Source organism: Mauremys reevesii, linkage group 1 (genome assembly GCF_016161935.1).
Source record: "Mauremys reevesii isolate NIE-2019 linkage group 1, ASM1616193v1, whole genome shotgun sequence".
NCBI lineage: Eukaryota > Metazoa > Chordata > Testudines > Geoemydidae > Mauremys > Mauremys reevesii.
Window position 1 is genome coordinate 66,805,683 of NC_052623.1, and position 15,037 is coordinate 66,820,719.

General features: G+C 42.7%; 1 long non-coding RNA gene across 5 annotated transcripts in view; it reads right to left on the minus strand.

Moving 5' to 3' along the window:
- Positions 1-13,856: 13,856 nt before the first annotated feature.
- LOC120395862 overlaps positions 13,857-15,037 on the minus strand; it is a 36,880-nt gene continuing 35,699 nt past the window's right edge. For 2 of the 5 annotated variants that reach the window (XR_005592857.1, XR_005592858.1), the window contains exon 8: positions 13,857-14,753. This is a non-coding gene — a long non-coding RNA (uncharacterized LOC120395862). The remainder of the gene's footprint in view (positions 14,754-15,037) is intronic. The other 3 variants (XR_005592860.1, XR_005592859.1, XR_005592856.1) reach the window with 2 other exon arrangements.

Below are 15,037 nucleotides of genomic sequence, written 5' to 3' on the forward strand. Positions count from 1 at the left end.
TCCTCAGCCAATCAGGCGGCAGCCACGAGGCTCGTTCTGCCCCGCCCGCCTCTCCCTTAGCCCCCGCCCTGCCCGCCGCAGAAAGGTGCGGGCTGCAGCCTGCAGCCGTGTCCCGGCGCCGCGCTGTAGCGGACCGCAGGTAGCGACGCTGGCCACTGAGCGCAGCTCTACCACCAAAGCCCAGATCCAGCCCCTGGACCCTGGCCAGGCCTTCCAGGGTGGGGACCCGAGAAATAGGAAATCAGTTTAGCTGCCTTGCAACAAGTTACATCCCGACGCCCCCCTCCTTGAAGCGCAACAGCACTTGTGAAACTTTGGCCGCAAACTCAGAAATCATTCCATTAAAATAGCTACCCTTGTCACCAAACATTAAAATGACATCAGTGCATCCTCTCGCAAGAAAACTCCAAAATGTGTAATATTGTGGCTGGATCTGGCTAATTTTTATAGTCAAACTCAAATCCTACTTTGCCATCTAAATTTAATACATAGGCAGTTCCTCCTAGTCCACTGGAATATTGCAGATGATGGAAATCCTAATTTTGCTGCTCACCAGGGATCCTTTCAGAAAGGATCTAATTTATTGGTTAATTTGCTATTCAAAATTATAACCTACCCCCTCCAAAACAACTCAGACATTTAAAGAGCATTCAGCCAGTATAACGATAAAATAAGAATGAACAAATAAAAACAATATATAGTAGCTTTCCAGTCCCTGGACACTGTAAAAGTTGTTGTAGACTTATTAGGTTGTTACACTTTGTATTATTAATGGAGTAGGTAAATGATACATATCAGAGAGAGAGAGTCTTAAAGCCCTGTGAAAGTTTTGAGGTGACGGAGAGCAGGTCTCTCAGCTCTGCGATGCTGTAAAAGTAAGTTTGAAAATGCTCCAGACATCAGAGAGAGAAAGAGAGAGAGATGACACTCAGGCACAGTCTGTGATCAACAGGTAAGAATGACAGGGAGCAGTGTTCTGTAGGCACAGCTGATTTGGGGAAGAGAAGCAACAGAAGAAAGTTTCACCTGTGATTCTTGTTTTAGAACGTAGTGTTCTGCACTTGGGAAAAACTGTCCTCCTGAATTAGGAATTTCCTTGCTTTTGTGGCTCTAAATCTCATTGTTAAGAGTATATAATCATAGACATGTCGGGCTGGAAGGGACCTCAGCAAGTCATCAAGTCCAGCCTCTGCACTGAGGCAGGACCAAGTAAACCTAGAGCTTCCCTGACAGGTGTTAGTCCAACCTGTTCTTAAAAAGCCCTCCAATTATGGGGATTCCATAACCTCACTTGGTAACCTATTCCAGTACTTAGTTACCCTTATAGTTAGAAAGTTTTTCCTAATATCTAATCTAAATGTCCCTAGCTTCAGATTAAGTCCATTACTTCATGCTCTACCTTCAGTGGGCATAGAGAACATTTGATCACTGTCCTCTTTATAACAGCCCTTAACATATTTGAAGAGTCATCAGGTCCTGTGCCGTGTCCCCCTTCCACCCAGTCTTCTTTGCTTAAGACTAAGCATGCCCAGTTTTTTGAACCTTTCCTCCTAGGTCAGGTTTTCTAAACTTTTTATCATTTTTTGTTGCTCTCCTTTGGACTCTATCCAGTTTATCCACATCTATCCTAAAGTACAGCGACCAGAATTGGACACAGGACTCCAGCTGAGGTCTTACCAGTGCCAAGTGGAGTAAGACAATTAGCTCCTGTGGCTTACATACAACACTCCTGTTAATACATCCCAGAATGATGATATCCTTTTTTTGCAGCTGCATCACATTGTTGACTCATATTCAATTTGTGGTCCACTATTACCCCCAGATCCTTCTCAGCACTACTGCCACCTAAGTAATTAATCCCCATCTTATACTTCGGCATTTGATTTTTCCTTCCTAAGCACACTATGTTGCCCTTGCTTTTATTGAATTTCATGATGTTGATTTAAGACCAATTTTCCAATTTGTCAAGGTTATTTTGCATTCTAATCCTGTCCTCCAAAGTGCCTGCAAACTCGCCCAGCTTGATATCATCTGCAAATTGTATAAGTATCCTCTCTTCTCTATTATCCAAGTCATTAAAAGAACAGTCACAAGAGTGCCTGCAAGCTGCATGGAAACTTTTAAAAAACACATAATAGTAGTTTAAAGTATATGTATACCCCAAATAAAAAAAACAGTAAGAGGACCCAAAAAATGCCACCATGGCTAATCAACAGAGTAAAAGAGACAGTTGAAGACAAAAGTCATCTTTTAAAAATTCAAAGTCAAATCCTACTGAGGAAAATAAAAAGGAACATAAACTCCGGCAACTCAAGTGTAAAAGTATAATTAAGCAGGAAGGCTGCCAAACAATCAGTGGGGCCACTGGATGGTCACTGTGCTAAAGGAGCACTTAAGGAAGACAAGGCCTTTGCAGAGAAGCTAAATTAATTCTTTAAATCGGTCTTTACTGCAGACAATGTGAAGGAGATTCCCACACCTGAGCCATTCTTATAGATGACAAATATAATAAACTGTCCCAGATTGAGGTGTCAGTAGAGGAGGTTTTCAAGCAAATTGGTAAATTAAACAGTAATAAGTCACCAGGGCCAGATGGGATTCACTCTAGAGTTCTGAAGGAACTCAAATATGAAATTGCAGAACTACTAACTGTGGTATGTAACCTATTACGTAAATCACCTCTGTTCCAGATTCCTGGTGGACAGCAAATGTATAGCTGATTTTTTTTAAAGGCTCCAGAAGTGATACTGGTAAATATAGGCCACTAAACCTAATTTCAGTACCAGGAAATTGGTTGAAACTACAGTAAAGAACAGAATTATCACAGACATAGATGAACACAGTATGTTGGGGAAGAGTCTACATGGCTTTTGTAATAGGCAATCATGCCTCATAAATCTCTTAGAAATCTTTGAGAGGTCAACAAACATGTGGACAAGAGTGATCCAGTGGACATAGTATACTTGGACTTCCAGAAAGCCTTTGACAACGTCCCTCACCAAAGACTCTTAAGCAAAATAAGCAATCATGAAATAAGAGAGAAGGTCCTCTCATGGATCAGTAACCGGTTAAAAGGTGGGAAACAAAGGGTAGGAATAAATGATCAGTTTTCACACAGAAGAGAGGTAAATAGGGGGGTTCCTCAAGGATCTGTACTGGGACCAATGCTGTTCAATATATTCATAAATGCTCTGGAAAAAGGAATAAACAGTAGCTAAGTTTGCATATAACATAAAATTACTCAAGATAGTTAAGTCCAAAGCTGACTGTGAAGAGTTACAAAGGGATCTCATTAAACTGGGTGACTGGGCAACAAAATGGCAGATGAAATTCATTGTTGATTAATGCAAAATAGTGCACATTGGAAAACATAATCCCAACTATACATACAAAATTAAATGAGCTGTTACCATGAAAGAAATGTTTTAGTCATTGTGGATAGTTCTCTGAATATGTCTGTTCAATGTGCAGCAGCAGTCAAAAAAGCAAACAATGTTAGGAACCATTATGAAAGGGATAGATAATAAGACAGAAAATATCATAATGTCACTATGTAAATCCATGTTACTCCCACTCCTTGAATGCTGCATGCAGTTCTGGTCTTCCCCCTCTCAAAAAAGATAGAATTGGAAAAAGCACCAAAATGAGTAGGGGGATGGAACAGCTTCCATATGAGGAAAGATTAAAAAGACTGGGACTGTTCAGCTTAGGAAGAGACAACAAAGTGGAGATATGATAGAGGTGTATACAATCATGAATGGTGTAGAGAACATGAATAAGGAAGTGTTATTTGCCTCTTCACATAACACAAGAACCAGGAGTCACCCAATGAAATTTATAGGCAGCAGGTTTAAAACAAACATAAGGAAGTATTTCTTCACAAAACGCACAGCCAACCTGCAAAACTCATTGCCATGGGATATTGTGAAGGCCAAAAGTATAACTGGGTTCAAAAAAGAATTAGATATGTTCATGGAGGATAGGTTCATCAATAATTATTAGCCAATATGTAGGGCCCTACCAAACCCATGGTCCATTTTGCTCAATTTCACTGTCAAAGAATTTTAAAAATAGTAAATGTCACAACTTCAGCTATTTAAATCTGAAATTTCCTGTTGTTGTAATTGTAGGAGCCCTAACCCAAAAAGGAGTTGTGGGGAGGTCGCAAGGTTATTGTAGGAGGGGTTGTGCTACTACTACCCTTTCTTCTGTGCTGCTGCTGGCAGTGGTGCTACCTTCAGAGCTGGAGAGCGGCAGCTGCTGGCCGGGATCCCAGCTCTGAAGGCAGAGCCGCCAACAGCAGCAGCGCAGAAGTAAGTGTGGAATGGTATGGTGTTGCTACTCTTACTTCTGCACTGCTGCTTGCAGAGCTGGGCCCTCAATCAGTAGCCTCCTTTCTCCGGCCACCCAGCTCTGAAGGCAGCAATGCAGAGTAAGAGGTGGCATGGTATGGTATTGCCACCTTTACTTCTGCACTGCTGCTGGCAGGGCGCTGCCTTCAGAGCTGGGTGCCTGGCCAACAGCCGCCATTCTCTGGCAGCCCAGCTCTGAAGGCAGTGCAGAAGTAAGGGAGCACTGCCCCCCTAAAATAACCTTGTGTCCCCCCCAAAAAACCTGCCTTTTGGGTCAGGACTCAATCCCATCCTTCCATGGGCATCCTAGTAGATTGTCAGCTGCTTTTCAACTGAAGGGGATGGGGGGAGAGGAGAGTGGTGTGTCTGGGGTGCAGGAAACAGCAGGCTGACCGACCTATCCTGAAGCATGGGGAGGAGACACCCTCTCATATCAGCTCCTAGCTCTGCTCCACACAGCAGTCTCTTCCACCCCTCCCACCCTGGCAGAAGCAGACTGCTTTGCCTGCCTGCCTATGGTTTTGTGATTCCCTATGAGTTCTCCCACAGTCTCCTCAGCTCAGCTGCAGGGGAGCGGCATCCTGAGCAGTTCTGTGAACTCTTGGTACTGAGGAATGTCAACCCAGGACAGCAGTGTCCTGTTCCCCACCCCACCCCCAACACACACACACACACACACACTCTGCAGCAGCAGTCTCCCTGCTGCTGTGTTCCTAGTGGAGAACAGGAGCATTCCACACTAATTATTTGCTCTTTGTTCCCGGAGCAGAGCAGCACAGCTCAGCTGTCAGATACTTCCAAAAGCTTTGAAAGGAGAGGGGTGCATGCCTGCAGGGCAACTGAGATCAAAACAGTGAGCAGAGCGGTCATGGCAGGCATTGTGGGATACTGGTGGAAGCCAGTTATGTCAACAAAACAAACAGCAGTGTTAGCTACTGGCAATTTTGATTTTTCAGGTTGTTTTCAGGTGTAACACAATTTATAGTAGCGATATGTAGTTGACAGTTCTGAACCACAGTGCACAGGACAAGCTACAGTGGGCACGTAATAACATGTAAGAAGCACAGAGACTGTGCAGTTCTTTTCAGTGGCTAGCTATCTAGCTAACGGTCTTCAGCCGAAAACCCCACCCAAAATGGCAATGGCAAGGGAGGAGCCAACTACCAAAAAATAAAAAAGACAGTGCAGATACAGGACAGAATGGGAAGCCACTTACACCTGGATTCGGAAATCCTGTGCATGTGATTCAAAAGCCTTTTGTAAAGCATGCAAAAAGAAATTTAGCATTTGCCATGGCAGTGAATCTGATGTTAAGCATCATGCTGATTCAGAAAATCATGAACAAAACACCGAGACTCACAAGAGCAATACCCTGAGCTCACATTTTTTCAGCAGGCCAAATGAATCCTTCAATAACAAGGTTATCGCTGTTGAGCTAACTCAAGTTTACCACACAGTAGTCCATCAACACTTCTATCGCTCATGTGACTGTGAACTTAAACTGGCGCCTACCTTGTATCCAGATTCAACGATTGCAAAGCACATCAGCTGTGGCCGGACTAAAGAGGAGGCATTGATAAAAAATGTGCTGTCACCACTCTCAATGGAATTTTTAAAAGACCTCAGCAAGCCAGACAGTCCCTATTTCTCAGTGGCCATAGATGCATCTAACAAGGGCAATGTGAAAACTTTCCCCTTATCGCTGAGATACTGGATACCCGAACATGGGGTCCAAGATAAACTGTTAGACTTCTATGAGCAAAGCAAAGAGACTGCAGAGGCAATAAGCAACACGTTACTTGAAAAACTTGAGTCACACAAACTAGACCTAAACAAAGTGTCTTCCTACTGTGCTGATAATGCAAACGTAAATTATGGAAAGCGACAATCCGTGTACCAGAATTTAAAAAAACAAAACGAAAATATCTTGCCTGTAAACTGCCCTGTCCATGTTGTGCACAATGCTGTGAAACATGCTAGCAATACCCTACAAGTTGACATTGAGACTCTGGTGATTAAGACGTTCAATTATTTCAGCAGTTCTTCTAAGAGAGTAGCAGCATTAAAGGATATGTTTGATTTTGTGGATATGGAGTATGCCACTTTACTGCACCACATTCTGAGACGCTGGTTGAGTCTTTTCCCAGCTGTAAACAGGCTTGTAAATAAATGGCAGGCTGTTAAGTGCTACTTTGTTTCTCAGGGCAGTGAGAAGTGCCCAAAATCTCTATGGATGCTGTTCTCGGACATGGAAAACAGTGAACAAGGTGAGGGGCCTACAAAGTTGAGGTTCATCTGTTTTTCCTCCAGAATGTCCTGAAAATCTTCAATGATACTGTGTTCTGTTTTGAAAATGAGAGTATGACAGCATGTGAAGTGTATGCCATAATGAAAACTCTGAGAATTAAACTTCAGCAATGGAAGAATGACAAATTCTTTGGCTCCAAAGTTGAAAATGCATTAACTGAGATGCTGCCTGTCACTGCTGCATGTCTCCAGAAAGACTTCATGAAATTTTATGATGTGTTGATCCTATATTTGGAGAAATGGTTTGATTTTTCAGCAACTGGCTACTTGTTCAATACCCAGTGTTTGAACATCAAAGTTAATAGAGCATTCGAATACAAGGATCTGTCTGTGGCCGTGACAGCTGTAAAAACCTCCAGAAAACAGTGGATCTTGATCAGCTCTATGATGAGTACTGTATCATCAAAGATACTGGAAACTACTCAGTTGAGGAACTCTGGTCTCAAGTGCTGAGAAACAAGGACAGAAGCACTGAATTCCTGAACACGACAAATCTAGTGTCATACGTGTTCAGTATACCAGGAAGCAACGCATACACAGAGCGTGTATTTTCAATCATGAAAGGTGCATGGACTGATGTCCGGAATTGAAACAGCATAGACTTGGTGCGGAGTGAAACCCTTGTCAACATGAATTTCTGGATGAGTTGCAAGGACTTCTGCAGCTTTGTGATTGCCCAGAAGCAAGTCATGACTATGGAAAAGTCATCCAAGAAGTACTAGACTTCTGGCATATCTGAGAGATATGCAAATTGGGAAGTTGATTTATTGACTGAATAAAACACCCGGCCCTTTACCCCTGTTGTTTGTTTAGTGTACAAATAAATCTGTATGTTTAAATATAGATTACAACTAAGTCTATAATTTAGTCAGGGGGCCATGACACTCACTGATTCCAGACCTCTGTGACTTAGTCTACTTCAGCTGTCAGTGGCTGAAGCTGGGACTGAAGGCAGGACTGTGGGCCTCCCCTCTGTCCCTGCAGCTGGGGCTGGAGCCAGGGCTAGAAATGAGACCCTTCGCTCCCCTGCCCTGCAACTGGGTCTGACTTTGCAGCCAGGATCCTGCGGCTTCAGCTGGGGGCTGGAGCTGGAGCCCTGTGCCCCTGGCCCCATGGCTTCTGCTGGGGGCTGGAGCTGGGGCCATGAGTCATTTCCCCATGGCTTGTGGTGCGGACTGCAGCAGGGGACATACACCCCCCTCTTGCAGCCTCCTAGGGCTGTGCTCCCTCTCATGGCTCCGATCGAGGCTGTGCACCTGTGGCTCTCTTCCTCCCTCCCCCCACTCACCCAATGTGTCCTGATATTTCACTCTTGCGATCTGATCACCCTACAGCCATCTTGATGCTATCAGTTATTAGCTCTCCTTCCCTGCTAAGCAGAGAATCTATGCTTTCCTTCCTCTTTCTCTTGCTCCTAATGTATTTAAAGGACCTCTTACTAAGGCCTTTTATGTCCCTTGCTAAGTGTCTCTCATTTTGTGCCTAGGCCTTTATGATTTTGTCCCTGCATGCCTCTGCTATTTCTTTGTACTCCTCCTTAGCAATTTGCCCATGTTTCCACTTTCTGTAGGATTCCGTTTCGATTTTCAGGTCATTAAAGAGCTCCTGATGGAGCCATATTGGCCTCTTACTGTTCTTCCTGTCATACGTTTACATCGGGATAGTTTGCAGTTGTGCCTTTTATATTGTCTCCTTGAGAAACTGCCAGCTTTCCAGAACCCCTTATCCTTTGGAGTTTCTTCCCATGCGACTTTACCTATCAGTTCTCTGAGCTAAAGTCTGCTTTTTTGAAGGCCGTTGTTTTTATTCTGCTGGTCTCACTCCTTCATTTCTTTAGAATCGTGAAATCTATCACATTTCATTATCACTTTTCACCCAAATTATCTTCCACCTTCAGATTTGCAACCAATTCTTCCCAGTTAATCAGAATCAAGTCTAAAATGGTTTCCTGCCTGGTTATTTCCTTCACTTTCTGAAACAAAAAAAGTTGTCCCCCACACATTCCAAGAAATTTTTGGAAATTTTCTGTTTTGCTGTATTACTTTTCCAACAGATGTCTGGTTAGTTAAAGTTTCCCGTTACTACCAGGTTTTGAGTTTTGGATATTTGTTCTAGAAATACTTCATCCAACTCCCCTTCCTGATTTGGTGGTCTATAGTAAACCCCTACCATGACTTCATACCCAGAGACTTTTGACTGATCTGCCTCTGACCTCCTTTTGGACCTCAGAACAAGTGTATACATTCTTGATGTACAATGCAACACCTCCTCCCTTTTTTCCCCCTGCCTGTCCTTCCTGACCAAGTTGTATTCCTTTATACCAATATTTCAGTCATGAGATTTATCCCATAAGACCTCTGTAATATCAATTAAGTCATAATTTATCTTATAAATAATAGTGCAGTTCTTCCTTTTAATCTTCATACTTCTTGCATTTTTGAATAGACAGCTAAGGACTTGAGCAGATTCTTCGGTTAAGGTTGCCTTTTTATGCTTACCTGTGGGCTTTTATCACCTGCCCCTTTTAAATCTAGTTTAAAGCCCTCCTCACTAGGTGGTTGAATCAAGTGTGCAGGTGTCATTGGTTTTTCACATCGTACAAGATAAAACACTTAAGCATTGTCTTAACTTTAAGCATATGCTTAAGTCCATCCCTATTTAGCAATTTATTTAAGGACATGCTTAACTGTAGGCACTTACAAAAAACTGAAAATAGCAGTTAGAATGGAAAGTTCTTCCTTCTCAGACTTAACCATAGTGTTCATTTATTGTGAACCTTGCAAGAGAGAGAATATATGGAACAAAGGATGGACAATCTGTTTAAATTACGAGGTTTTGCAGCCTTGTTGAACTATATTTTGGGGTTTGTAAAACTAGTATGAATTTCTGAACTTTTTTCTCCCTATAATTTAAATCATTTTTTTCCCACAAGGATAATCCAGTTTAAAAAAATAAAACCACCACAAAAAACAACCACAACTAAACCCCCTCATGTTTTACTAGCTGAAGTGAAGTCTTAGGAACACTCCTCCAAAAGCTAGCAAAAAAGTGGTCCCTGTTTTATAAGCAGACGGTCAATCTTCAGCTGGTGTAAATTATCATTCAGTTGCCTTCAAAAGAAAATTTTTTGCCCAAAATCTGTAGCTATACTTATAGCTAGGGCTGCTGAAATATTTTCATTTTAAATAGCCCTTTTCAATTTCTCATAACTTTCTTAAACATTTACTTTTTTTAGCTGAAATTTGGAACATTACCTAAGTGAAATTTTTCTGAAAGTTTAAGCAAAAATGGTACAGGCATTTTCAAGCACAGAGAGTGAAAATATACACGTTTTCAGTTACCAAACATGTTGTTTTTTAATAACTCAAGTGTATCAGTGAGACATGATAGAAACTTGTCTTTTGACAGAGACATAGTCCTTAGTTTATACATATGCATGCTGATAATCCAGTGAACATCAGTTTTGATTTGGCCATCTTACCAGAATTTTTACAATGTGTTTTATGCTTGTACACTGAATATATTTCTACAGCTATACAATCTGACAGTGTTCCATTGACACTGCACATTAAATATAAAATCTTTCAGTAATCAATCTGTGCATAAAAAGGTTGAGTGGAATTCAGACATATTATGTAAAACTTGTTAAATAAATAGTATATGACTGTTTGTGTGAGAGCAGAAAAGGTGAGAGCCCTGGCCCTTGCCTCTTGGAAGAAATAGCCTTCTATAGCTGCACATTTCTTCATCATTTCTCTTTTCTGAAAAAAAAAAAGAAAAAGAAAAAGAAAGAAAAAAAGAAATGCACATAAAAATCTTCATTGAAAGAAGGTTCTGGTTGTAAAGTGGAGCTCGCAAAAGCTTGACATTGACAAAGTTAGGGTTGCCTGCATCTCCTGAGGGTGGAACTTTAGAAAGAACCACTACATTTTTTCCTCTGTTTGACTCCTATTAAACAGTGAGGATCCAAATAAATATAATAAGCTGTCTCATTTCTACCTCACCATCCAACCTTCACATATCATGAGGCAGCATTCATTAAAATCCATGAGATCTATGTAGGCAGCTGGATTAAATCTTTATTGAATTAAGCTAAATTGGTATAAGTAAGGTTTACATCTATTTAAGAGCATCCACTTTAGGTGTTTGCATTGGTTTAACCACATCTGTTTCTAAATCAATATATATAACATTCAAAAACCAGTCGGAGAACACTTCAACCTCCCTGGTCACTCAATTACAGACCTCAAAGTTGCAATATTCCAACAAAAAAAACCTTCAAAAACAGACTCCAATGAGAAACTGCAGAATTGGAATTAATTTGCAAACTGGACACCATTAAATTAGGCTTGAATAAAGACTGGGAGTGGATGGGTCATTACACAAAGTAAAACCTGTTTCCCCATGCCAATTTTTCCCCCTACTGGTACTCACACCTTCTTGTCAACTGTTGGAAATGGGCCATCCTGATTATCACTACAAAAGTTTTTTTCTTCTGCTGATAATAGCCCACCTTAATTGATTAGTCTCATTACAGTTGGTATGGCAACACCCATTTTTTCATGTCCTCTGTGTATATATATCTTCCTACTGTATTTTCCACTGCATGCATCCGATGAAGCAGGTTTTAGCCCATGAAAGCTTATGCTCAAATAAATGTGTTAGTCTCTAAGGTGCCACAAGGACTCCTCATTCTTTATAATTGAACCAGTGCACAAAGTTTACCCTTGCTTTGTACAGACACCAAACATGGGCTTACATCACCTCAAAGCAAATCTCTACATTACCTCTAGCAACACTGAAGCAGTCTATGCTAATGTCCTACCCAGATGGATGGGAACTGTTGCGCTGGCCCTCCCAGGTCTGTCCCAGATTGTTCTCAACCATTGACCTTCATACAGAATTCCCCATTGGTTTCAGTTAGAGCTGAGTGAAAATTGGAATTTCCATCCCACAGGAAATTTTTATATTTCAACATTTATTTTCAGCTGGAGACAAAAAGTCAAAAATATAGACATTATTCAAAGAATGAAAAGCTCTGAACAAAATCTGATTTGGAAATGTCAAAATATGCATTTGTTGAACCAAATCAAAATGGTTTGTTTTGAGGCACTTCAGCATAAACTGCATCTGCTTCTGGTGCTGTTGGGCCTCATGGGAGCAGTAGTTCAGGTGTCTCTTGCTCCCATTTTCCTCATTGGCCAGTTTTACTGGCTGGACTATATCTCCCATAGTGCAGCCACAGCTGTTTGATTCCCATGATGCACCACACAACTCAATCAGAGGAGAGGTTGTGTGGCATCATGAGAGTTGTAGTCCAGCCAAGTAGCCCAGCCCATAGGAGAAAACGGGGCATGAGGTATCCAAACTACAGCTCCCATGAGTCACTGCAGTATCATAGGCAGATACAGTTGTAATGTTGAACTGGGTTGAAACAAAATGTTTTGGTTCAGTTCAAATGTTTCAGTTCATGTCAAACCAAACTGAGACAATACATTTCATTTTGATTTTCCCAGTGAAAAATATAAATTAGAAAAATTGAAATTTTTCAGAAACTGCATTTTAAAAAAAAAATAATGTTGACAGAAAATTCCTGACTAGCTCTAGTTTAATGGGCAATTCCACATGTGACTTTATGACAAAATATAGAGCACCAAATATTTTATTAAGGAAATCTTGTTAAACTTCAAGTTGTAAATTTACAAACCAATCAGTACTATATATTTTTACATTCTTATGACCTTTTTCTTAAAATAGCTCTACCACTTCCATTGTTGGCAGATGACCTTTGACATTTAGTAGAGGGATTGCCTTGGAGCCAGGGATGTGCTTTTTGCTGGTATCATATAAATCTGCTCATATTTGGCTAAGTTATAAACAGTTGAAAACTCTCATTTCCAGACTCATTTTCCGGCCAACCCCATAAAGATTCTGATGATCTGTGCATGTGCCTTGCCCCAGTGCCTAATTGCACCGTTCCCCAAAGCTGAACCTCAGACGGGACACAGATAAAATGGATTTAGCAGCAGCTCCATGTATGTTGAGGGTGGGATAGAGAGGAGGGAGAATGAGACATAGAGAACAGGGGATAAAACCCTTAGACACAGAGAGTTTACTGAATATCAATGCTTGTCTATTTTTGTAAAATGAGGCTACACCTGCATATGTAACCAGCTAGTTATCTTGTGCTAATGGCTGGTCCATTGTGGTTAACTCTGTTGGCTACTTCTAGCTAATATAGTCAAGTTTTCAGTGAAGTATAGAAGGGCCAGGGTTCAAACCCTGATGATGATGTGGAGGGGCAATTGGTACAGTTTTCCAAAACAGGCTGTTTTTTACTTCTCCTCTTTTGAAAATACTTACAAAGTTATGTACAAAAAATGTGTTAAAAGAAGGTTATTTTATTTAGGTTGCAAAGTCAAGTATGTGACAGTAAAGAAACCTTAATTCTGTCTTCTTGTGTGCATGTTTAGAAAAGAGACGACTTAACTTAGAAAAGAGATGACTCGGGGGATATGACAGAGATCTATAAATCTTGACTGGTGTGTAGAAAGCAAATAAGGAAGTGTTATTCACCTGCTTCACATACAAGAACCAGGGGTCAGAAGACAATGATAGGCAGCAGGTTTAAAACAAACATAAAGAAGTACTTTTTCATATAATGCACTATCAACTGCAGAACTCGTTGCCAAGGGATGTTGTGAAGGCCAAAAGTATAACTGGTTCAAAAAAAGACTTTGATGAGTTCATGGAGAATAGGTCCACCAATGGCTATTAACCAAGATGGGCAGGAATGCAATCATTTGTCAGGGGTCCCTAAGCCTCTGACTGCCAGAAGCTGGATGACAGGAGTGGGGGGTGTGGATCACTCTATAACTGCATTATTCTGTTCATTCCCTGTGAAGCATCTGGGACTAGTCACTGTTGGAATACAGAATATTGGGCTGGAGGGACCCTTGGCCGTTCTTATGCATTATGAAACAATCTTTAATTACATGAGCACTTTTTTTTTTTAAACACAAAACTCTCTTACCTCATTCAGTGAACGGAATGAAACATTCTCACGGAATAAGTCAGCTGTTCAACATTTCCTTTTATTCTCAATGTGTGGCCCCTGGCTTATTTACTGAACAGCATGCAAAGCCTTTATTGTATACAGAATTGTTAATAGCCTCATGGTTGCCTTTTTTCTACCCTCTCTTTTTTAAACATCAGAGTGTAAAGGGTCCCCTGTCGGTTGAGGGGCTGCTCTTTGCCCACCGGCCGCCTGGGGACCAGGTCGCCTCACTAGACACGGGTAGTACAGTCGGGGAAATCTATAAAGCCCAAGCCCTGGTTCAGGGTGGGGCAGCAAACACAGGTACAGGGCTCAGACCCTCAGGCAGGGCTGAGCAGCAGTTCAGGTAAAGTCTATAAAGCCTCCTCAGACCAAGGGGAGGGGGGACTCTGCCACCCAAGGAGTGGGTGACACGGGGGACGCAGGCCCTCCCACTCCACTGCACCCCAGCCCGGGGCCCTAGCAGTGGCAAAGACTCGCTGCTGTCAGTGGGGATCCAAGCCACAACACACTGACATCGGTTCTGGCCACGTTGCAGCCAGACTGGAGTCGGCTGCCCTGGGCTACTTTCACTTCCTCCCTCTTCGGGTACCTGAGTCGTCATGGCTTCGTCAGCGGGGTCAACCACCATTGGCTCCTCCGGGTGTGGATGCACGGGTGGGCTCAGCGGGCCCTCGGGGTCAGCGGCCACGGTCAGGCTCGATTCCTCCTCCGGGTAGCAGGAACGGGGCAGGCTCGGCCAGTCCTCCTCCGGGTAGCGGGAGCGGGGCAAGCTCGGCCAGTCCTCCTCCGGGTAGCGAGCGAGGGGGAGGCTGGGTCGGCCGCCGCCTTCTGCAGCCTCCCCGGCGGGAGCTCAGTCGCGGACGTCCGGCCTCTTTGAGGGCTGGCCCCTTACTGAGCGCGGAGGGCCTGCCTTTGTACTTCCGGGTCGGGGCTTGACCCTTTGCGGGGCGGGCCCAGAGCCCCGTAGCTCCGCCCAGTCCGGCCTCCGGCTGGGCTCTTCGCCCTCCGGGGCACCTGGGGACCAGGTTGTCTCACTACACAGAGTGAGTAAATATTACTTTCACCATTTTACAGATGGGGAAACAGAGAGAAAGGCAAAGTGACTTACCCATGGCTACACACTGAGACAATGAGAGAGCCACAATTAGAACTCAAGTATCAGAGGGGTAGCCGTGTTAGTGTGGATCTGTAAAAAGCGACAAAGAGTCCTATGGCACCTTATAGACTAACAGACATACTGGAGCATAAGCTTTCATGGGTGAATACCACATGCATCTGACGAAGTGGGTATTCACCCACAAAAGCTTATGCTCCAATA